Below are 25,927 nucleotides of genomic sequence, written 5' to 3' on the forward strand. Positions count from 1 at the left end.
TTTTCTCTTAACTCCTGCTTAATGTTGCAACACATTAATTTATTTTCCAAGTTATTAATTCTCTTAACTTTTGGTATGCAACCGGCTACTTCCCATGCACTAATAACATCTTTACCCTTAAGTATGTCCTTCCACGGTACCGTATTAAGCAATTTTCTGTGTCCGACTCTGTAATTCCACATGATATCCTTCTTTACTGAAATTTCGACATATTTCGCTGCTTCTCAGGTCAAAGCTGAATGATCGCTCTCGCCGATTGGCAGCGATATAGCCATCTTAGTTAAACACAAATCCTCAGATGTAATTACAAGATTGTGCACTCTCAATCCCCTAGAACTTTTCATTACACTCCTAAGGTAATCGTTCCTATCTGCATAAATTGCGTTGCATTTTGCCCATATGACCTTCCTCCTGCAATCTATATTCCTGTAATTAAATCAACAAACAAAAAAAAATTGGAGACTGAATGGGCGATTGAATTTCGACTGGAAGCCAATCATAAATAGCCGGCCCAATGCTATCACTAATTTAAGCAATCCTCAGTGAAGAAACGTCTCAAAAAGTGCCGCCATTTCGTTGTCCCTAACTCAAATATTTTTTTAATGTCTGAAATTGTCTGGTTTCTACGGGCGATATTCTTGAGTTTACGGACGAAAAATCCGAGTTTCTAGGATAAAAAAATCCGCTTGCCCGTGCTAGAGATCGATTGACTTGGGAACCGGTCAAAAAAAGGTTTACAAAAAGTTCTTCTATTCGGCAACTAGACTTGAACTTAAGTCTATCTTGAGGCGGTTTAGCAGGAAGGAGTGAAAGCACCACTTCTACTGAGCTACACAGGCTCTGCTAATTAAACTCTCCCATAATTATTTCTCCCAGCGGGCAGTGAGTGAGTGAAATAATTTGCCCTTAGGTGTAGTTAGTGCATCTAGTGTAAATGAATTTAAGAGAAGGTATGATAGCGGTGTTAGGTAATTTACAGCCTTCCTCGATTAGTCGTTGACTCCCTGTTGGTTTCAGATAATAATAATAATAATAATAATAATAATAATAATAATAATAATAATAATAATAATAATTAACTCCCCTCCACAAATTGAGTTTATTTGCTAAAACATATTTTCCACATCATTCTTTGCATTCACTGGCCTATAGCAGGACCTAACTGAATACTTCATCTTTTTACCCCTTATATCATACCAGATAACCGCAAATGCACTGCTTTTCATTTTACTGATCTCCTGTTATATTCCCATTCTTTTAGCCTGCAGCTTTTGGGCTCCAGTTCATCTCATATCAGAAGAACTGTAGCCTAAACTAACTAATTATCAGGAACTAACCAAACCACCTCCTTTTTTCTTAGGATCCACTATTAACCTTACACTTCGGACACAATCCAATTCTTATTTTCTACCGAAGAAGCTAAAGTTAACATTTTCTCTCCAATCGCACATTCATTTGTGTCTGTATGGACCCTCACTGCTTCCTCCCTCGCAACTTTAGTTTTCCTGATTTTGCACATCCAATCGTACTTCAGTCAGCTTCACTTTGTCTAGACTCCTAACACTAATGCCATTCAAGTGCAGACCATTTTCCTTATACAAATCTTTTTGCCCATCACACTGACTCCAAACATCCAGAAACGGCATACCATTCCTCCCGCACAGAGTACGCATTAAGTTATTTGCAATTCTGGCCCTTGGCATCACGACTCTATCATCATATCGCGGCGCTAGACTCACTATCTTTACACTCTCACTTTTTTCTTTTGCTGCTATCGATAACTCTTTCATGTCTTCCCTCATACCATACTTTTCTCCTTTGAGATCATTTATACCTGCCAAAACAATTACTCTTTCACTTTACTTTTCAGCATCCTAATAACATCCCATGGGAACCATGATTTCATCATACTTTCACCAAGCACTTCTCTTTTCATGGAATCTCCATATAAAATTCTCACTTTATTCTCTCTGTTATTCTTAGAACGAGCACTCATTTCTCTAAGTGTACCTGTTACTACTTTTTTTCTCAGTGTCACTACTCAATTAAAACTTGAAAAGGCCCCATAAAAGACTACACGCAAGCAGGCATCTCATTCATTACAACTAACTATTCATTCTCTACACCAATCAAGATTTTATTTTCTCATTCAATGGCATCTTTTCCTCTCTCATCTCCGATATCAGTAAGCAATGCTCGCAAGTCATCACCTCTTTCATTTATCCATCCTTCAGATGCTCTGATATTTTCTTTTTTACCCTTATACTTCTTCAGCCTAAGCTTTCATTTGTTTTCTCATTCTCTTGACGCTCACTCTTACTCTTCAACTATTTTTATATTAGCTAATCTTATGTGAAGTCACTTCACCTCTCCATTACTGTCTTCATCGGTCCTCACATATTCTACTTTCTTTCTGAATACTTCTTTTTCCACAGACTAAAGAGTAAGCCAGAAAGAAATGATACTCCATACTCATACTTAGAACCCACAGTAAAGTTTATACTTTAGCACTCCCGATACAGAATGGATTGTTGGCCGTTATAGATTTCTTCAGAAACCCTTCCTGAGACAAAGACTGATTCCTATAATAATAATAATAATAATAATTGATTATTATTATTATTATTATTATTATTATTTATGGCATATCCATGAAGTCCAGAGACTAATCGCGGGAAACCCAAATCACCCATCATACACACGAATCCTGTGATGCCTCTCCTTGAATCCATTCACCATCAGAGAACTCACAACCAATTCTGGCAATCCATTCAACTCACTTACCTGGTTTCTTGAGGACCAGGACCTCCTAGGAAGTATTCCACAAACCGCCTGTCACAATCTTGGTCGCTCGTCTCTGAATCCTAAAGACCACCTCCTGGTCCCCAAGAAACCAAGATCTGTGCACAGTAGTTAAGATGTGGCCGAATTATAGACTTATAATGAGAGATAACAACTTCCTTATATTTACTTCTTAGCATGTTTTTCAACATCCAAGTCATTCGTTGAGCTATTTCATCAAATTTTGCAATATGCCCTCAGAACTTCAATGCTTTGTCCATTATTTTCCCCAAGTCTTGAGCCTTATCAATTTCCTGCAATATGATACCCCATATGCAACTTTTTCAACACAAAGTGCATAATCTTACATTTTGAAAATTAAAATGATAATCATTATCCTTTGCCCACAATGCCACTTTATTTAACGCCCTACCGGCCAATGTGGATGAAATAGTGATAGCAAATTGCACTTCTTATCCATGTTATTCAATGGGTTTTAGAGCTTCGTATCCAGATTTATCTCGAAGTCTATAGACGTCGTGGCTGGTTGTGGGGTTAAATCATCTTGCAGGATATCTACATCACCTATACCAACTATTGCTCTCTCCAGTTTTTTCATCATCAACAAAACAACCGAATATCCCCTCTTAAATCTTTCTCTATGTCATTGCTATATAAATTAAAGAGTAGTGGTGATGCCAAACCCTGAGATACTCCACTAGTCACCATCATTCTTATAGATTCCATTCCACCATATACCATATACTACTTTCTGGTGTCTTCCCGACAGACATTCCCCTATCCATGTTATATCCATCCCCATCCTCTCCAGTTTTTGCAATAGTTTCCCATGTGGTATTCTCTCAAGGGCCTTGGCAAAGTCGAGCAGTATCATGGTGTATCCATTACCTTTATCCAATTCTGCTGTCACTTTATTATAAAATGTGAATAAGTTACTAAGACAGTACCTACTCTTTACAAAGAGATGATGACCACTATAGAGTAACGCATCCTTCTCCATCCATTGTTGTATTATACCTTTCACTAACTTTTCCAATACTTTAACAACCACCCCCAATATATTAATTGGTGTGTAGTTTGCTACTTCTGTCTCGGAGCCACCTTTATACAATGATGCTATCTTAGCCCCTATCCACTCCCTTGGAACCATGCAAGAGCTGAGGCTTAGATTGAACAACTTCGTCACGGGCAATGCCAATTCTCTTGCATATTCATGTAATACACTGGCTGATATGCCATCCAATTCCACTGCTGTGTTCACATTCATATTTTTGATATGCTAAACACCTCCTGTACGTCTACTTCAATGCTGACATGCATCTTTGTAACATCATCATCATCATCAGCTCATATCATCCGCTTGATAACGGGTTGAGTCCACTAAGAAGAAAGGTTCTCCACTTATCGCGATCTTTAGCGATCTTAATCATGACTCTATAGCTGCGTAGACTGAAATATTCTTTCAGTAACATCAGCAACTGTAAAATCGCCACCTGGAAGATACACCTTTGCAAAATGATCACTCAGAAACTCAACTATTTCTTTTGGTTAAGTCACCTTCCTACACGAACATTGCTTAAAATCATTCTACTATGGTCATTTTACTCTTACTTGCTACATAATGAAAAAACACTTTTTGGTTTACTTTGGCCTGTTTGGCTAATTCTCTCTCATAGTCTGATTTGCCGTTCCTTACCATAGTAGTCACTCTTCTTGTTTGCACTTTGTACTGCTGATGAGTATACTGATAATTTTCCATTATATTTCTTCCACGACGTTTTATTTATTTATTTATTTATTTTGCAGCTTTTGTTTTATATCCCTATTCATCCACTTAATTCCAACTTGGTTTATCCTCCTGACCACTTGTCATGCTACTGACATTCTTTCCTTGTAGCTTCTCACGCCATGGCATTGACAAGATGACTTCTGTCTCTCATAATCACCAGTCTTATCCTTCCTCCTCCTTATACTCGTACATCCAACAAGTATTTTGTCCTATTTGCCTCTATTACACCAGACAGCCTGAAATGAACCATCTCCCTCAGACTTAAAATCCTCTTTAACTTTTAATTTTATTGTTTGTAATTTTGCAGCTATCATCAGCAATACCACACCTCCTGTCGTGCTCCTTCTACTCTCCCTTAAAATATATTTCTCTTTACATTCTATCCCTGTAACTATTTAAGATGAGGTTGAGTGTCATTTAATTCAATAGTGGTAAGTATGAGCTGTTTGTTGTTATCTGGAACTAACGTAACCCGTTGATGCCGTGTGTCGGAAAATGTGCTGTCATAAGATATACTGTTCGGTTTCAATATCTATGTTAATAGTGATAACTCTATTTCAATTACTGTATCTTTTACAGGTAGCTATTACAGGGTACTGACCATCAGAAAATCATTTCTAAGTTACACTACTTTTTACACATGAATGAGGAAGGGAAACTTGAACTGATTGATATTTAAGTGGCTATAACTCGAACCTTTCATCTCTTGTGAAAATACACTATCTACCCCCCATTAATACCCTCAAGCACTCCTGTTTATACCAGCTCTAAAGTTCCTGACTTCACTTTTTCCTTTATACATTTATTTGAATCACGAAGAAGTCTACTACGACCACTCCCTCATTTCTGCTTACTTAACGGTAGCAATTCTATCCTATGTTGCATTTGTTGGGCCCAGGTAAATCTAGGACCACATTCTTCCTGAAGATGAGGTCGATTGTCAACTAATCCTGGACTGATAAAACTGGCCAGTTTATTTGTAACAGAAATTAATACAGTTACACGTATACTATTTTATGCTTTATTAAACATTATGGTCTGGTTACTTCCCTTCCTTCTGAGAATATTGAGTGATATTCATCACTCCAAAAATCTTTAATTTCCATCCTACCTTCCTCCAGATCCAGCTATGTCAATGTCCAATCTTAGAGACTTTTATTTTTTTTTCAGTTCTCTTGCTCATAGTAACGGTCTTACCTCCTAGTATACGATGTTAGTGCAGGTAATGCTCTTGGTTGTGAAAAGAGAGGCCTTACTTCCTTTTGTGCAGCACATCATTTTTCTTGTCAAAGGTTTCCTTCTTGTTTTTCAGTTCATATCCTTAATTTTGGGACAGTTAATGCGCTAGTTTATCATTGTTTATCTTCATCTTCATGGTGTTGTTTATCACCGTGAAGATAATCTTGGTGAGAGAGATTGGTGGGAGCTTGCTTCTGGAACATTATAAGATATACCATCTTACACTGTGGTCTCTGAGTGTCAGAACTTAGTCTACCAGTATGAGGACATTACCTCTCCAGAATCCCCTTGTCCATGTAATTAAACAGGAATAAATATAATAAATCCTTTAATGTCTTTATTCTCTAAAGGAAGTAGGCAGAGCGCCTTTAGCCTTCACCTTTTTAGAGAAGTGGTAGCCAGTCTGCATCCTTCAGCCTTCACTGATAGTGAGCTGAAGTTATCAAATCAATGAAGCCAAGTTTTCAGTAGGGAAAGTACATCAGGGTATCGCCATCTTGTGGATCTAAATCATAGCACTGGTATTGCTCTCTGTAAGTGGGAGTTATACTGTCAATTTTTGAGATGTAGGGTTTAAAACCCGATTTGCCAGTAGGGAAATAGCTGTTTGCCCATGCTAAAAATCGACTAACTCGGTAATCCCCGGAAGAAAAGCTAAAATGGAACCTATTACATTTTCGAGGGGGGGGATAATCCTATGTAAACAAGCGCCATTTCAATAGGGTTACACAAGCCTCCACGTGGTTGAACATGTTATGTTATAATGTTGGTCAATTGGTACAGCCTCTGCTACTAATGGCTGAGCAAAAAGTTAAGCAAGTTTGAGCGCGGTTAGTAGTTGGAAGGAAACAATCGTTCGTTGCTGTTGGCACACTCTCCCTTGATGAGTCATTGGACTCCCTAGAGGTGTCACATAATAATAATAATAATAATAATAATTGCTGCAAATTGCGATATTAATTTTGCTATGACTATTTTTATAGTTTCTTAATTTAACTCATTCGTGAAAATATCTAAGCACTGTAAATTATGGGATGTAGAAGTTTCATTCAATATATTGAATAGATGAAACGAATCTTTTGAATCACTATATATGATGAATTAATTGCCTTTCAGATATATTTACGCACTATACTCATTTCTAATAAGAGGAGGCACTTCGGTGGTGCAAACAACTATGACAGATGCTAGAGAAGGAATGCAAAATTTGTGTGGACCTCAAACGGAGGTATATTTTTGATATTACTTTTTAATTTTTTTTTAACTAAAGCTTACATAAAGTAATATTTGGAATTAAGAAAGGCATCGTATTCGTTTCTTGGAAAGTTTTTGCCTAATTAAAGCGATTATTATTTATTACACCTTAGGCACGCCCTGCTTGTCTCATTTGTAAAATGTAACAAGAACTAGTCAACTATAGTTGACTAGTTCTTGTTGCGTAATTAGATATATATATATATATATATATATATATATATATATATATATATATATACATATACATGTATTGTTGAATAAATGCTTATTGATAAGTGTTTTTAATGCAAATATCGTCCTTACAACGCTGGAACCTGAAAGGTGAGAATTTTTCTTAAAGATGGGGAAATTGTACTTGATTGAAGGATGCAGGAGTTTGAATGGTTTACTCTGTGAAATAAAGCCTTTTAAGTTTTATTTCATTTTAGGATTTTTTTTTTTTTTCATTTTTCATTTCAGAATCAGAACAGGGTTACACAGCACAGCCTTGTTAGGAGTCACAGAGGTTACTTTAAACGATGTCGTACTTCTTGGAGTCATGAGAGGGGATTTTCTGAAATTCGTTTCAATCACGGAGTGTCACAAAGTTTTATATGCATAAGTTACCGATGTCATTTTTTTTAAACGCAAAATGAATGCAATTAGATAGCTGCAGATAAAGTTATTACTTGCCACTTCCATAGAGTTTGATGGTTCATTGCTAAAGGCAACTTTTTTTTTTTTTTTTTTGACAGCTGACCCAGTCTGCCCTGAGTGAGGCCCAGTTCTTAGTCCATTGTGTTTTTTCTCTATGTTAATATTGGAAGTAGTTTACAGAGTGATATTTAGTTGTTTTCTAATTATGCTAATTTGGGGAAGGCAATAGTAAATAGATATAACAATCCTTCAGGATTACCTTTAGTAAGCTATTAAGAATGAAAACAGAAAGATTACCAAAACAAGCCTTAAAGTACAAGCCATTAGGAAAAAGAAAACCAGGATGTCCTCTTAAACGATTCAACGATGACTTCTAAGGCCGGAACAGGCCATGCTAGGCCTGAATCCTTGATACGCATGATGATGAAGCTGACATTATGGGCAAAGGATAATTGTTTTGTTTTCAGTGTGGGAAAATGCAGAGTTACACACTTTAAATTGAAAAGATTTCTATCTGTATATCATATATTAATGAGTTTCACTTCTGGAAAATGATGAGGTGAGGTATCTGGGAAGGGGAATTTATGATCGACAGGGACCTGAAATTTAAAGGCCATGTTGCAAAAATATGTAGAATTGTTCAGTAGATCACTTGGATGCTTAAAAACATACTGATTAGTAGTGACAAAGAAGACACTGTTACTCTCTATAAAGCTCTGATACATTTGCTTCTTGATTACTGTTCTCAAATTCGATTGCCAGGTTGCTTTCTTAGGGATGCAGAAATAATCGGAAGGATTCAAAGGTGGGTGAATTCAGGTGTGTGGGGTGCTTCATATGATGATAGATTGGAGATGTGCGAGTTACAAAAATTGGTTGATAGATAGGTGATATGATAGAAACATATAATTGCTAAAAGATTTCTTTGATATGGATGTAGGAAATATTTTCATTATGTGGCAGGAGGAAAAAGGTTGTTGACTGCTTTGTCGACAAATCAGTTTAAGGAGAGGTATGATAGGTATTATATGAATAATGATACTTTGGGTCTTCTGCAGTGAGTTGATGCATTGCAATGAAGGGGGGGGGATTGAGAGGTATGACAGTATATTGTGAATTGATTAGTGGGTCCCCTGCAATGAGTCTTGGGCTCCATATAGATACCCAGTTAGTAATAATTGTAATTGTGTTTATTACAATTATTATTAATTGTAATAAATATACAATTACAGTACTCTGACAATACTCTTACAATAAAAAAAATAATTTCTGAAAACTAAGTAAAATCGTTTACTTAGTTTTCAGAAAATTTCTACCACTGCCACTTAAAAGCATCCTTATAAAACTTCCATACAGTGTAATGTAATTTGGTATGTGTCATGTTTGCCTGCCAATTCTGATACTCATTAAAAAAAAAAAAATCCTTTTTTTAATATTTTTTTAACTATGATATGCCATCTCTTATCAGACAAACTCAGATCCTTTCAAAGTAAATGCTTTGATTTCTTTCTGACATTTATCCTCTCTCTCTAGATACCTCATCTCTGCTACAGAATACCACATTTTTGAGTGAACCCCCCCCCTTCCTTTGTGTGCCTTTATAATACAGTCAGTAGTGATAAAGCCCTTTATTAGAAATGATTTAAACTAAGATACCTATAGTAATATGAGAGGAACATAAATAAGGTTTCATAAAGGTTAGTCAGTCTGATATGGAGGTGATAGGGTCCCTTTCCTGGTATCTCTAGTTTTTCATCCAGACAAGTAACCAGTCAGAAAGCATGTGCAACTTGCCTCATAACCTTTGCCCTTTGACTAAGCTGTTAACTAAGTTACAGGTCCTTTTCCCAACATACATTTAAAAATAATTCCTGAAATGTTTTATGCACTGAAGAATTGTTTATTCTGTTGAATCAGTCTCACAAAAAAGATTAGAACCTTAAAGTTCTGACATTAAAAAATCTTCTGTGCATTAATCTGATACAGATCCCTCTCAAACTCAAGAGGGATTTGTATCAGATTGAAGGAATGATGTGTATTTCACTACTCCACCTTCAATCATCTTAGGTGCTGCAGATATGTACTCGCTTCTATCATTATCATTACCATACTATTCTCTAGATCTTTTTCAAAATCCTTGCAGCTCTAATTATTCTACTACATAATCAAAACTGTTTTGATTCTTGGTCTAAAGGGCATGTATAGTTCGCCCACAGATTAGAGCCCCTTTGACACTTCTGCACATCTCCCAAAAAGGAGAATCAATTCCGATAATAGGGTAATCAATCTGTCTTCTGGGATGAGTTTGTTTATTATTACAGGTCGGAAAATTTAGCTTTTCTTTTACAAACATTGTAGTTTTTAAAGTGTAACTATTTTGCTTGTATAACAGTTGGAAAAATGTACGTAGAGTATTAACAAAATTTAAAAAAGGTATAGCATAAAATAAAAATTTAACGAAATTTATTTTTAAGAAAGTTTATTATAAAATAAAAATAATTATACAGAAAAACAGAAATTTTTTTCAAATGAACTTAGATATTCTAAATTTATAGTTGAGAGAACTGAGACACTTTAATGTCCTAAACTGATTAATTGTTTGACTTGTTGTGACTCTTTCGCATAATTCTTCGATAATTCCGTCCCAATACATATTTTCCAATGAGATGACATGAGAGCAATATTTTCCCCAGTTTTGAACTATAATACCTTCAATCGCCTGTTCTGAAAGCTTAAATAGTTTCGACATGTCAATATCCTCAGTTACGTTGTGATGGCAAATGAAACTTTTCACTTCTGCCCAAACATACTCAATAGCATTAATATCACAATGATATGGTGGTAGCCTCAAAGCTAGAAATCCATGCTTTTTGAGCATCGTGTCGAATTTAAATAGTTTAGTTGTGGACGAGTTTCTTTTGACCAAATTAAGCAATTCAATTTTTCGCATATCTGGGGAATGAGAAATGTTATTTGCAAAGAGCTAATCCATAAGAACTTGCTTCTTATTAGACCAATTTGGAACTTTGTTTAATCGAATAGAGTGATATGAAGCATTATCAATTATAGCAACAACATTTTTAGGAAGGTTTGGAATCAGTTTTTCTTCTGCCCCACTTTTCGAAGATTGTAGAATTCATTTGCCCATGGTGATCTCTAGTAGTTGAATTGGCTTTGTATAGTAAGTTTGAAATTCGGTAAAAAAAATCCATTTCTCCACCCATACACAAAATTATTATGCGCTGCGAGGCATTTCCGGTTTGTAGCACTCCACATTCTTCTTTAGACTGCCAACATTTTCCATAAGTTAAATTACTATCAATCTAAGTTTCATCTAGATACACAATTGGTCTTTTCTCCTCCCTGAAACATCGTATTGCTCTCAAATACTGCATTTTAGATAAAACAATGTACTTTGCTCCATGATAAGTTTCCTTTTATTCTGGGACTTTTTAAAACAAAATCCAATTTCATGAAGTATTTTTCTTAAAGTTTCTCTTTTCCAAGGAAAATTAATTTTTTCTTTAAGCACAGGAATCAATTTCGGAACAGTTGGCACTCTTTTCTCGACCACGTGAATAGTCTGTAACGTGTACATCAAAATCATTCAAAGCTACGGTTTCGATGGTTTTCCTTTCTCTGGCGCTTTTTTTTTTTTTTTAGGAGATTTAAATTTTGGCTTACCTTCATCTTTTGATTCCATACGAATTCTTTTAACAGTCGACCCCGATACGCCTGCAATTGCACTTGCACGTTTTATGACTTGAGAAAGGGGAACAAGGAGACTGCCTTTTAACAATTCTTTTTCACAGAATGTCAGCACATTATTCAATATTCTTTTGCAAGAGCTACTGAAACGTTTAACAACAGAACTTGTTGACTGTACTGGATCCATCATACAAATCAATAATTTAAAAAAATGCAAGAAAGCGACAACAAAAATCAAGCTACTACAATTAAGCTAGTACAGTGATAGACAAGAAAGCACGTGATTTCGCATGTTGGCGACCAATTCGTACATCCTTCATTTCTTTGTCCCCTTCAACATGAATCGACTATTCTTGGCAAAATGCCAAGCAGAGATCTACAAACAGTTGGCGTACTATACCAAAAATTCTGCTAATATTAACTGATATGCTATTCCAGTTCAAAAGAAGAGTCTGTTGCTCAGTGTTGATATTGCTTTTTAGTCAAAAAAACCTTATTTTTGAATTCCATCTGAGATGCAAAGAACCTTTTATGCACATTTTTTTTTCTTTTCAAATGAAGGGGAGTTAGCCAATTTCATGTGGCGGTGTTGGCGGCATGATTTTTTTCACCCTGTAAAGCAGGCAAACTGGGTGGAAGAACGTATGCACTTAATAAATGCACCACATCAAGAATTAGGATAGAAAGAATGAGAAAAACATTTTCTTGCACCCAGCAAGGAAAACCAGAAATATTATTTATGTACAAGCATATTGTAACACAAATGTAATTAGTGCTATGAACAGTTTTTAATATAACTTTGAATAAAAAATTGCTTATTTATAAAACATTTCTGTTGTATAAAAGTATAATATTCTTTATAGTAACAAGATCCATTGGTATTTTTTGAACTTCCTGTGCACTTTTCTTGTGATAAGTGTGAAGAATCTTTCATCATATAGAAAAATGAAAAATTTTACTTGCTATATAGCAGTACATTTTGTTATTCTCAATTTTATTCAAATTTTGTGTACGTAAAATTAGAGAATTAATGTAATAAAAATACAAAAAAGTTTTTTGTATTTTTATTAAAATCCCCCCCTCCCCCCCCAAAAAAAAGCTAAAAATATTTTGCTTTTTTATTCATAATTTGAGGAATGAAAATTAGACTAAAATTTAAGAACTAAAAGAGAAAGAATTACTTTTGAGGGACCATCTAACATGAAAATTGCTTATTTAAAATAATGGTAAAAAATAAATAAATAATAAGCAGCACCAATTTTTCTGGTTTTACTTAAACAGCGAGAGCTGGAATCAAGTTTGGTATCTTTTTATATGCATTTCACCTAGTGCAAACTTATGTTACTGTAATACCTTGGTTTGGATAATGGTTATATAATTTGTGGAAACTAAATAGAAATTTTTCATGTCACTTCAGTCCCCCATGTCAAACTATTGTGTATATAAAAGACCATTGTCTCACCTGAAGAATTTAGAATGGAAGCAATGTTTGAATAATCCAGTGATATAAAAGTTTTTCTGCTTGATTACAGCGTATGTTATACTAGACAGAAAATTATATTCTTCTTTTAATTCTCTTTCCAGACAGTAAGCATATACATGAAGTAACTTTATGACTAGTCTACTTTGTATAAAGGCTGACTCATATCAGTTACCTTAGTAACCCATAATGCAAAAACATGGAAAGCATCACTACCCAGACCAGTTGACTTTTAACAAGGTTTCACCAATGGAAGCCAGACCCAAGTAACTAAGTTAGGGCTTCCCAACAGTGCGATACACTGTTGGGAAGCCTCAATGTTTGGCTGTCTACGTTCAGTTTGAGTATGTTTCACTCTGCACAGGGGATGTCATTGTCAACTTCTCATCATCCCTGTCTCTAATGTTTTGTCCATTGAGTGTAGGTTGACTGCACTCCATAGGAATATTTATTTTGTATTGCAAGTTGTATTAATAATCAAATTTTTTCTTTAGACAGTTTGCACAGAGAGATAAATGCATTGAAATAATGGTCAATATACTATTAACTAGTCCAATAATATTATTGGACTAGTTAAGGGGTGTTCAACCCGTCGATCGCAGTCGACTGCGGAGCGATTTTTGGTCGATCTCTTGTGTATTCCTCCTTACTTACAAATTTAATTAAAACTGAAAACATATTTTATTTTTCATTATTTTGTATTATTTTTAATTCACTTTAAGTGTATTGCTGTTGTTTATTTATTTTTCATTAAAAATGTCAAATCAGTAATTTTCTTATAAGTCAGGTAAATGAATTAATTTGGATCAGTGGAAGTTAAACAGCGAGCTGAGTGAATACGATCATAAGCAAAGTGTAAAAACTCGATTGTAGCTTAAATATTAAATATTTGAGCTACAATCGAGTTTTTACATTGATTTTTTACTTAGGTTAAGTCCCATGTGAATATTATAAAAAAAAAAAAAAAACTTTGTTTGTCTCAGTATAGTTTGTATTAAGTATAGTTTCTGGGAAATTCCCATGTTACTCCTCTTAAACACTATTAATATAATTAACGGATATTGTAGCCTGTTTTTGTTTAGGAGTGTCCCTTATTTTAATACATTGGCTATGTCAAGGCTGCAAGAACTTGCAGCCTTGACATAGCCCTACAGTCATTCCCACAAAGTTCCGACGATAACCGAAACGGTCCACACCCCGTCAACCCCTGTTCCAGTTTCCACATAAGGATACCCTTTCCCTTTGTTCCCCCCTCTCCCTCCGCCCACAACAAAATAATATATATATATATTTATATATATATTATTAATAGTAATCCCCCTCCCTCATTTATAAACAGCCTTCAGCAGGAGCTTGGATTTAGAAGGCATCATTAAACCAAAAACAAGGTATGTACAAATTTTTCCACATTTTTTTATCTGCCATAATTGCCTTCTATACTTGCCCATAATGCCCTAAAAAAAAAAAAAATATATATATATATATATATATACACACACACACACACACACCCCTTTTTGAGTTATGTTAGCCAATGTATTAAAATAAGGGACACTCCTAAACAAAAACAGGCTACAATAGCCCTTAATTATATTAATAGTTATGTTTTTGTAAATAACATAACTATTAAGTAGATGTTTTTGTAAATAACTCTTTTGAAGCTAACTGTATATACTGCTTTAATAAGAATATGTTAGAGTGTTAAAAACAAATGCAGTATTTTGTCGCCGAAACTGTACATGGCGACATTAGAAAGATTGTTATTGAAACTTGTATGTATGAGAAACGCTTCTAGGCTCTAAGTGTAAACATCTCTGAAGTCAATCAGAAAGAGTTCAAACAACTTTCCGATGGCCGGCAACTTACAATCAAAAGAAAGCGGAGGAGAACAAAAGGCGTGCCAAACTTGAAACTTAAGATGAAAGACTCATACCAATTCTTTGGGGATTGCCAGACTTCATGTGAGGTCTCAGAGGAGGTGTAATAAAAAGGGACTGAAGCAAGCAGAAGGGGTCCCGGTTCCAGAATTGCTGTTAGAGAGGAGGCCGCCCAGTCCAGAGTTGCTGTCGGAGAGACTGCCCGGATCCACGTTGCTTGAGAGAGGAGTTTCCCACTTCCAGAAAGGAGCTTTTCAGTTCGAGACGTCGCTAGAGAGAGACTACTTCTAGGCGGCAGGCAAAGTTTCAAATTGCCGAAAGGAAGAGTTCCAATTGCCAGAGAAAAGTTTCCAGGCAGGTTAATGTCAGACATTCACCTGTATCTTGCATTTTCATTACAATTTGATGAATCAAATGACTTCACTGATATTGCTCAGTTAATGGTATTTCAAGATTATTCAAGTAAAGAAGAACTTTTGAAAATTATACCATTATTGGGAAGGAGTAGGGGTGAAGACATTTTTTCGGCATTTGATGAATTTGTGAAACAACACGAACTTCCGCTTTTTAAACTTGTGTCTATTACTACTGATGGTGCTCCTGCAATGATAGATAATAAATCAGGCTTCATTTCATTATGTAAAAATTCTGACAGATATCCAGATTTTATAATGTACCACTGTATTATTCACCAACAAGTACTGTGTAGTAAAAGATTAAACACAAAAGATGTTTTAGATATTACATTTAAAATTGTAAATTCTGTTTGAGGAAAAGCCCTGCAACGGCAGTTATTTAAATTACAGGCAGATGATGATAGGGAACTTCTGTCGTACAGTAATGTTCGCTGGCTCAGCAGAAGTCAGTTTTTAAGAAGATTTCTTGTATTAATTAACGACATAAAAAATTTTCTTGATGAAAAAGGAGGTATTTATCCACAATTGAGTGATAAAAGATGGTTGTTACACTTATCATTTTTAGTAGATTTCTGTATGAAATTAAGCAATTTAAATTTAGAGTTATAAGGTAGAGATAAAAATTTATTTGACATGTTAAGATTCAATGAAAACTTTCCAGCAATACTTTCTTTTATTAAAGAAAAATATAAATGACTGCGAATTTAGACATCTCCCATATTAGTAAAATTTTTTGAACAAAATCAAGAAATGATTCGTTGAGGAAGAAATAAATTCAAGATTTTAATAAAACTGAAATGATTGTATCTTTTATCAATAATCCATTTCAAGAAAACTTGAACATCACAGAAATTTCAAATGAAATTAGTGGGCTGTTTGATCTAAACCAAGCTAAAGTAGAACTTGAGATAATAAACATTCAAAATAGTTTACATTTAAAATCAATAAACAATGAAGTCATTTGGAAGTATGCACATGAAAAATTCCCAATATTAACCGATATTGCGCAAAAAATTCTGTCTTGTTTCGGATCAACATATTTGTCAGAATTCGCTTTTTCAAATATGACCGTCATAAAAAATCAATTAAGAAACCAGATTACAAATGATCATTTGGATGATTGTCTGTGATTGGCCACTTCTTCATATCAACTTGACTATGAAAATATTGCGAGGTCCAAACAATGCCAAATTTCACGTTAACTTTTTTTTTTTTTAATCAACTAGCATTTCCTGTAACTTGTGAGTTTGTAATCAAGCTGTTGTTTTTTCTAACTTTGGTTTTCCAAAATAGAGAAATAAATATTTTATTCCAACATATTTGTTTTTTGTTTTGTTTTTTATATTAAAATAATTAAAAGTGATAAATAAATTTTTTAAATGCACAAATAAAATTTTTAGTTTAGTATTTTTTTTTTTTTTAGTTGTTTATTTGTGCATTATCAGGTTGGGGGAACGTGATCTATATAAGAGAGTAGATCGCCAAATAACTTTTTATAGAAAAGTAGCTCGTGTAGTAAAAAAGGGTGAACGCCACTGGACTAGTTCATAAGTACTGTTTTATTTGTGAGAAAGCAGTGCAGATTGACACATTTAATCTAATCTGTCAACAGCAAATCTAGTGGAATGTGTTTATGAAGAAGAGCCAAGGAAGTTTTCTAATACATCCATTTAGCTTAGTTTTTTTTTTTTTTTTTTGGTGGGGGGGGGAGTGATATTTAATTAATAAAAACTTAGGAATTATATGGTTTTCTGTATCTCTTGAAAAAAATGAAACAATTTAAGAGAGAAGGTTTCTTAAATTGTTTAATTTTGATGCTTAACATTTCCCTCAGGACAATGCATTTTTTAAAACTGTATTTTATGACAAAAAAAAATTCTAATTAGGATGGGCTTCTTTTAATTAGCCATTAAATAACACTAGAAATAATTAAAACTGACCACTTTTTTGAATATAACATGGCTACTTCATCATTTTTTATATATATATATATGGAAGAAATAAAGAAAGCAGTTAATGTTAAAATCCTAAATAAATCTAAATGAAAACAATATTATTTTTATGGGGTGATAAGGGAGATGCAGCAGTGGTAATGAACATGTCTGATTATAACTTCAAAAAAATCTGTCATGCTTACAGACTTCTCTATCCATTATCACAATACCTATCATATATCTCCTTAATCCTATTCACTGTTGGGGTGCTCACAACCACCTCTGGCAATCCATTCCATTCATTTATCACTCTCCAAGAACCTAGTTCTTACACCCTTGCTAACCACACTCTTAGACAACTGCAAAGTGCCATCTCTTGTTTCCTCCCTACTCCCCATGTATTGAAAAATTTATTTTGTGTTAATCTTATGGAATCCCTTCAGTAACTTATAAGTTTCTATCATATCCCCTCTTCTTTGCCTGCCAGCTAAACTCTGCAACCCACACACCTTCAGTCTGTCCTTATAGAGAACATTCCACAGCCCTGTCACCAGCTTGGTTGCTCATCTCTAAATCCTCTCCACCACCTCCTGATCTCCAAGAAACACAGGTGACCAAATGTGTGCACAGTAGATAACTTCCCTATCTTTACTTGACAATGTGTTCTTCATCATCCACGCAATCATCTGAGCTATTTTGCAACTCTTACAATATATCCTCTGAATTTCAAATCAATCTCCATCTATCATTATCCCAGATCCCTAGCTCCATCCATTTTCTGTAAACTAATACCATTAATATGATACAAAGTATGTAATTTTTTCATTCTAAGTACATTTTACAACATTAAATTGACAACCATTGTGCTTTGTCCACACTGCCAATCTATTTAAATCATCTTGCAAGATATCTACATCACCTTTATCAACTATTGGCCTTCCTAATTTTGCAACATCAGCAAACAACTGAAGGTTCCCCTTCAAATCTTCCACTATATCATTAATGTGCATAAAAAGTATTGGTGTTTGTACAGAGCATTTGGACACTCCACTAGTTATCCTCATTCACCTTGATTGCGCTCCACCATATACCACCCCTCTAATGTCTTTCTGTCAGCCATCTGCCTATTCATGCCACTAGCCTCCAATCATTTCCCATTTGCTCCAGCTTATGCTATGTTCTCCCCAGGACCTTTTGAATGGGCAAACTGCCCGACTGATTTTACTGATCACCCGGCTAATTAATGTTGTGAATTGACATGGCTAAATAATGAGCAAGAATGGAAAAATAATTTAAGACATTTTTAAATAGTGATGAGAAATCGAACTGGAGAGTCTCTATACTCATGAGACCAGCTCAATTTCTTGCATTGCAAGCCGATTTTGAGAGCACTTTGATGCACACCAATCCATATGCAAAAGAAGACAAAAATCAGGATCTCGAATACAACAGTATCGGTTGCAAAGAAGATCTTTTATGAAAGAGACATAATTTTGATGTTGACTTAACTGAAATAGAGCCAGTCTTAGAAGCCAGAAAACTATACATCATGGAATTGAAAGACACTCCTGGCAATCATTTTCAAAATCTTAATCAGCATCTTTCACGTGAATGGTCAGACCTTCACATTGATTATTCAGATTCTAATGTTATTACGTTTAAGACTACAATATATGATAAATACATAGGCACGGTTATTAAACACCTAGAAGCAAGATTTCCAGATATGCCAATCATTTCCTTCTTTTCAAGACTTTTCAATGCAGAAAGTCATGATCAACGTGAGGCTTCTGAGATTCTTTCTGATTATTATTCTAGAAATGGAAGTCCTGAAGTTTTAAACTATGAAAGTACTAAACTAGAATGGGCAGTTGCATCAAAAATGATTAATGGACAGTCATACAAAAATCTAGATCCAAGACAAATACTGCTGAAATTAGCAATAACATCTGAGCTCAAAGAGTCTTAGAGTCTTTTCCAAATTTAGCAAAACTAGCCGCTGTTGGACTGGCCATACCTGTGAGCACAGCTGAATTGAAAGGGGATTATCTGCATTAAAAACGATAAAATCCTGTATGAGGAATCGCATCAGTCAGAATGCTCTAAATAATCTGATGCTGATTTCACTGGAGGGACCAGATCCAACAGATTTTAATTACGAAAAAGCTGCTGACAACTGGGCTTCTAAGAAGAAGAGAAGAATTAATGTATAATTTTAAGCTGTGAGCATTGCAAGGTTTTTCATTACTTACTGAGAAAATAAGACTTTGTTATGAAAAAGGGTCTTAATCTTTAAACATTCAAAATTTTTGTACGCCTGGCTGGGTAAAAATTTCTGAGGAGAACACTGTTGTGTGATATTTTTCCATGGAATATTCCATCAAATGCCTTTTCAAGTCCAGCAATTCCTATCCACCCATTCCTGAATTTTACTTTTCACCAACTTTTTCAACACTTTAACCACCACTCCAGAGCTATTAATTGGTCTGTACTTTGTTACTTCTGTTTTGGAGTCATCTTTATATAATGGAACCATTTAGCCTTCCTATCTTAAAATCTGAGGCACTGATAATTCACTTACACATTCTCTTAGCACATCAGTCTCTGTCACCTCAGTAACTGTAAAGTCACCACCTGGATGACATACCCTTGCAAAATAATCACTTAGTAACTTAACCTTTTTTTTTTTGCTTCTGTCACTTTCCTACCATCAACACTGAGTGAAGTTATCTTTCCATAATGAATTTTTCTCTTGCTATGTAGCAAAAAATTCTTTTGGATTTACTTTGGCCTGCTTAGCTAATTTTCTCTCACTCTGATTTAGTCTTCTACCATATGCCAGCTTGGCTGACCGAGTGGTTAGCATGTCCGCTCTTCAGTCAAGAGGCTGCGGGTTCGAATCCCACCATGGGCATGGATGTTTGCGATTGTTTGTGAAAATACTAGTGGTAGCATTGGTGTAGATGATGGTAGTTGTGGTTCATTGTAGTTAGTGGAGATAGAGAGTTGTAGAGTAGGCGCCCTCCCTGGAGGTCATGTAATAATAATATTAGTTACCCTTCTTGCTTATGCTTTATATTGCTCGTGGGCATGCTGATCACTTTGTTGTTTATATTCCTTCCACAGTTTTTCCCCCCCAGCTCCTGCTTTATATTTGCTAGTCATCCACTTAATCCCTACTCTTTATCCTCCTGACCCAGGGAATTTACTCTCATACTGCCTCGCTCAAACAATCCTTGACTGCTTCCCATGCACTCAGTGGCATATTTAGATATTTCCCGCCCCTAGGCCCGCAGAAAGTGCCTCCCCTCATATTTAATGAACATGTTGATTTACACGCATACCTATTTATATCGTAAATTAGTTACATAAATATATATACAGTGTATATATTATGATTCACCCAAAATGTTCTAGAATATTCTACGTCTTGCCGCTCGCTCTGCAAAGGTATTTATCAAGTCCTCGTAGTCCAGTGCCCTTGTACTATCGCACTCAATTTGTAGAACTGCCAAGTTGCTGGGCCTTTCTTCTGTCATAGTTGTTCTATGGTAGTTCTTCAACCTTTTGAGGGCAGAAAACGATCGTTCAGCTGAGCAATTTGTTGCCATCTTACACAGAAGAATCGTAACAGCAGTGTCCAGATTGGGATATATACACTGTAGGTTTTCCTGTCGAATTTTCTGTGAAAGTTGTAGGAATGTATTTATTTCTAGGCCACTTCATTTCAGGTGCGCTCTGAAGTTCAGACATTCGTTTACAAATTCAGGTTCAATATCAGTTGAAAAGTGTTCTTGAAGTTTTTTTGCCCCTTTTATGACATCCTTTCACATATCACATGCATTGTTGTGAGAAACCAGAACTCCTTCGAGAGGTTTTCATACACTTTTCTTCGATTCATTTTGAATGAGAGACTGCAGAATTGTATCATAGTTATCAGTTTTGAAACTGACTGATGGATTGTACTCGTCTTCATTTTCGTTACTTTCATCTGTGCTGTCGTCAAAAAACCTGGTGGGCTTTTTCTTCCTCTTTTTCTCTTCCTCATACAAGTCGACTCCACTAAGTTTCTTGCGCTGTTCTTCATAGGATTCATAGAGTAACTCTAGTTCTTTGAAATATTCTTTGAGGGATCCATACAGTTCGCACACAGTTCCTATATCAGTGTTTACGCTTTGTAATTTCCTACTTGTGGCATCCATTCTTATGAGCATATCGCCCCATAGGCAGGTCACGATCCTAACCTCCAGTGACAGAAGTTGCTGTAGAATCCTACTTGCACTTGCTTCACATCATGTAACTTTCTTCTGAGTGGTGTCATTTTCAATATCGGACAAAGTGGAAATTATTTCCTTCCATCCCTCATGAAGACTCCGACAGGCATCATCACAAGCTGACCAACAAGTAGGCGAACAATGTTTGATTACTTTTGCAGAAGTTTCCAGATGCTTCTTAGAACACATCCACTGATATGTTGAAGATGTGAAAAATACGTAGTTTCTGAAGGACATTAAAAAATGCGGAAGAGTACAGACAGGATTCGGCAGCACAAGTATACCAATTAGAGACAGAGAATGTCCAGCACACGATGTGAATTCTGCAAATGGATTTATTTCAAGAATTCTTGCTTGCAGTCCTGTGTACTACTTGCCTGACATGTAACTAGCATTATCATAGCCTGTCCTCTGCAATTTGCTACATCAATTCCAAGCTCATTTAGTGAAGTCAAAACCGCCTCTTGTAACTCTTCAGATTTGTGACTTACGTTAGGAATGAAATGCAAGAAATGCTCGACAGGAGTTTCATGTTCTTTCACATATCGTACAATGAAGCTGATCAACATGAGACAAGTCTAGTGTTGAGTCAACACTTATGGAAAGTACTTAGCTATTTTAAGTTCTTCCACAATAAATTTGATTACTTTCTTGCCCATTATTTAAATAAATTCCTCATACGTGGCAAAGGAAAGATAGGAAACGAAACCTTTTCCTTTTTTTCCCGCTTTTGGCAATGTGCTCAGAAAGAAAGGGATCAAATTCACTAATTAACTCTTGACATATCATTACATTTCTATTATGCACAGAACCGAAAATATCATCCTTTCCCCTCAAAGCAAGTTCTTTACTGACTAATGTTTTTACAATTGCAACTACTCATTTTAACACCACCTTCCAGTACTTAATATCTTCTTCCAGTTGCTGAGTTATTTGTAAGTCAATTCTCCTTGTAAGATTTGCTCTTTGTTTTAGAGCTATCAGACAGTTCATGCGACTAGTTGCTTTCTCGTGATGACTCACTAGTGCTTCTGCATTTTTCTAGTCATTAAATCCACTAACAAAGCGACTATCATCAGCTCCCTCTCCACCAAAAAGGCGACAAGGTGCACAGATCTTTCTGGTACTAGGAGAGTAAACAAGAAAATCTCTTATTATTTTTTGCGGTTAATCAGATTCCTCTCAATGAGTTTCTTAGAAACATGTCTTACTTTGTAAGGAAGGAAAGATCACTGTCTAAATTTTGTGGAAACCCGTTAACTGCATATACTCGTTACGTCATTTAGAATCCATTCAGCTGGGTCATTACTCACTATCACCTGTGCTGCCAAATTGCTGGGATTTGTTGTAGGCACGTCATTTGAAACAGATTCAATTTCCATCTCCTTGACCACTTCTTGTTCTTTTTCCAAATCACAATTACTATTAGCAGATACTGACACAAAAAACTGTCCAGTTTTCTTGTCTTTGATACTACTTCGTTAATTTTTGCTTCCTTTTCTTTTCTTTTCTTCTTATATTCACTACCACTACTACCGTCGCTTTCTACCATCACTCGTGTTTTAAAATTAAAATAGTAATTTAAAACACGCAGGAAGTATCAGAATGATTTACACAATTTATAACTTTTTAAAAGCAAAACAATAAAACAGTATTACCTCCACTCTGATGACAACATATGACAAGAGCACTGAAAACTCTAAAAATAATTTCAGATTTAGCACGTCTTAACTGCCACAAAGATATCAGGATACTGAACTAAAGAGTTGAAGGAAGATAACAATTTACAATCTTAATTTGAATTCGAAATAATTAAGAAGGAAAAGTTCTTACAGTTAGTAAGAATAATACTGACACAAAATTAATTATCATCAGTCTCTCCCGACTGCGATCCCTATTGCCTTTGTGTCAAGTTACTGACAACAATACAGTAGCTTTCTGTGCACGTGTCTCGGTCTGTATAGTTATGCAGAATCTGATTATATGCCAATATGCTTGCAGACTAAACTTAATGAGGAAAAGAAAAATATTTCTCTACTTGTGAGTAGATACGGCATATAAGGAACATGTTATAATTACAAAAATGAGAGCCTGGAAATTTCCACCACCCCCTCAAAATTTGCCGCTCTAGGCCCGGGCCTATACTTAAATACGCCACTGCATGCACTGCCATTCATTCCATGTAGTTTTTTATGCCATGGCACTGCTTCAAGTTGCCCCCTAAGTTTGTCATAATCGCCAGCTTTGTAGTTCCACATAAACCCTTGATTTAAATTTCCACATGTTTGAGCTATCCTCCCAAGTAGCAGGGTCACTTTCCCTGATCGGAGAAAGAGTTGCTATTGTAGTTATAGATATAGATAGATCTTCTGATGCCATTACCTGACCCAGCACTCTCTCAAACTCCTGGTCTCTTTCTTTACATGCTGTTTCAGGTAATTGTCCCTTAACAACTGCATAAATTCCACTTCCATTTTGCCATACCATTTCTCCTTCCTCCAATCTGTTGAAGTCTTCATAACAGTTGCTTGGCCTGCACTTATTGTGTTAATCTGCTGATGCATGTAGTCCACATTTTCTTCTGGACCCCCAGGTCTATAGCAGCAACCAACAATATATTTTGTCCTGTTGGCCTCTATTCTCATACCAGACAGCTTCAAATGAACCATTTTCATCAAATATACAATCTTCCTTAATTTTTATTTTGTTGGTTGAAGTTCTTCAGCTATCATTGATAATACCCTCTCCTCCTGCCCTATTTCCTCTGTCTTCTCTGAAAATACAAATTCATTGCATTCTTTCCCTGTAACAACATCATTCTAGGACAACCAGGTCTCATTGATGCCAATAATTTTTGGCCAAGTTGCGCTGATCAGTGCCAAACACTTCTCTCCTTTATTTCTGATACTTTGGTTAAGCCCACAGTTACCCTTACATAATGTCATTATCTACCCATTTCGATTCAAACCTGGGAAACTACACAATCATTCCTGCACTCATACTTATCTGTCCTAGGGGTGGCTGTTTCTGCACAGGCATTTTTGCACTCACTCTCATTTGTCCCAGGGGTGGCTAGACATATGCTTGATTGCTTCCCCACCTATCTCTAGTTCCCTGGTTATGCACTTCCAAAACTCTTACTGAACAACATTTTATCCAAGCACATAACTCCAAAACCATTTAAGTGCAATTCATAGGCATCACTCCAGATATCAATTCTGTCCTATCATACCAAGGCAGCAGACTCATTTACTTTCTTACTCTTCATTTTTGTTTCTTCTACTAACTCTTTCATATCTTCTCTCATTGCATATTTCTCACCTTTTAAATTTGTCTGCCAAAACAATTAATGTATTTGTTTCATTAAGTATACTTAATGAAGCATGAGGTATACCTCTTGTCATTGAATCCTTGTACAGTACTATCTCTTTTCTCCCAGTTTCTTGCACTTTTATGCTTTTTCCATTCGTCCTCTCTTTCATTCTCGTTCCTTCTGTACCATAATTCCATAATATAATTTCTTGACATCTTTAATATAATTATAGCCAAGTATAAAAAACTTGAAACACTCTCATCCATGTATCATTATACCCTATAATCACCTAATACAACTTCTTGATCTTACTACTCTATAAAATACCATTTACGGCTCTAATAGCCACCCATGCCTCTCCTATTCAAAATGCTGTCTCTTTACCACACATAGGCTGGGCTTATCTGTTATTGAGCTCAGATACTCGAAGGCATCCATTGATTTTATGGTTCCCACCTCTAACTTAAGATTTGTTGCACTATTATCTCCATCTATTAGGTACTTGGTTTTTCATGTATCCAGTTTTTTCATCTGATATTTCAACATTTTCTTGTCTGATATTCCACATCCAGTTCTGTGCAAGGTTCATCTGATCATCAGTGAAAAGAAGAGAATTCTGTCCCCTTCCAAGGCAGCATCTAAGTAGATCTTAATGTTGGTGACCTATAGCACCCCTTCTCGAGCCCCTTGCTAGTATTAAATTCCTATGTTACCAGTTTTTATAGTAAAGCTGGATCTCTTGTACATTTTCTGCACCATTTCTACAGTTCATCTGTTCCTGCTCTCTTCAGTGCCTACCACATTGTCTTCCTTGGGACAGTATCATAAGCTTTCTCCAAATCTACAAAATTCAAATAGGTTCTTTATTCTTAGCAACCATTTTTTTGGATATTTGTCATAAGGAAAATATATTATCCAATGCAAGAGCTTCCTGCTATAAAACCACTCTTCTGATATTACTGATATTTTGAATTAATTCTGTTCCTCATGATTTCACTAAATGTTCTGCTACCAAATCATGTGACGCTTATTTCTTTAATTTTTAGCATCTTTCTTACTGCTCTTCATATAGATGGATGAAATATATGACAAGTTCCAGTCATAAGGGATATCACTTACAATCACTTTGTTGAGTATCATTGTCAGGACCCATGATACTTTATTATGACCAGTGCCAACCACCTTTCCATTCTGTGATGTTT

At 35.5% G+C, this 25,927-nt stretch overlaps 1 protein-coding gene across 1 annotated transcript in view; it reads left to right on the top strand.

Annotated features, from left to right (window-relative positions):
* Nucleotides 1-6,966: 6,966 nt before the first annotated feature.
* LOC150100671 (uncharacterized) overlaps nucleotides 6,967-25,927 on the top strand; it is a 107,443-nt gene continuing 88,482 nt past the window's right edge. The window contains exon 1 of the mRNA XM_090402002.1: nucleotides 6,967-7,058. The gene's annotated coding sequence lies outside the window, so the exon portion shown is untranslated. The remainder of the gene's footprint in view (nucleotides 7,059-25,927) is intronic.

This window comes from Typopeltis vanoorti, chromosome 12 (assembly GCF_054136105.1).
Source record: "Typopeltis vanoorti isolate ZY-2024b chromosome 12, IOZ_Tvanoo_1.0, whole genome shotgun sequence".
Lineage (NCBI taxonomy): Eukaryota > Metazoa > Arthropoda > Arachnida > Uropygi > Thelyphonidae > Typopeltis > Typopeltis vanoorti.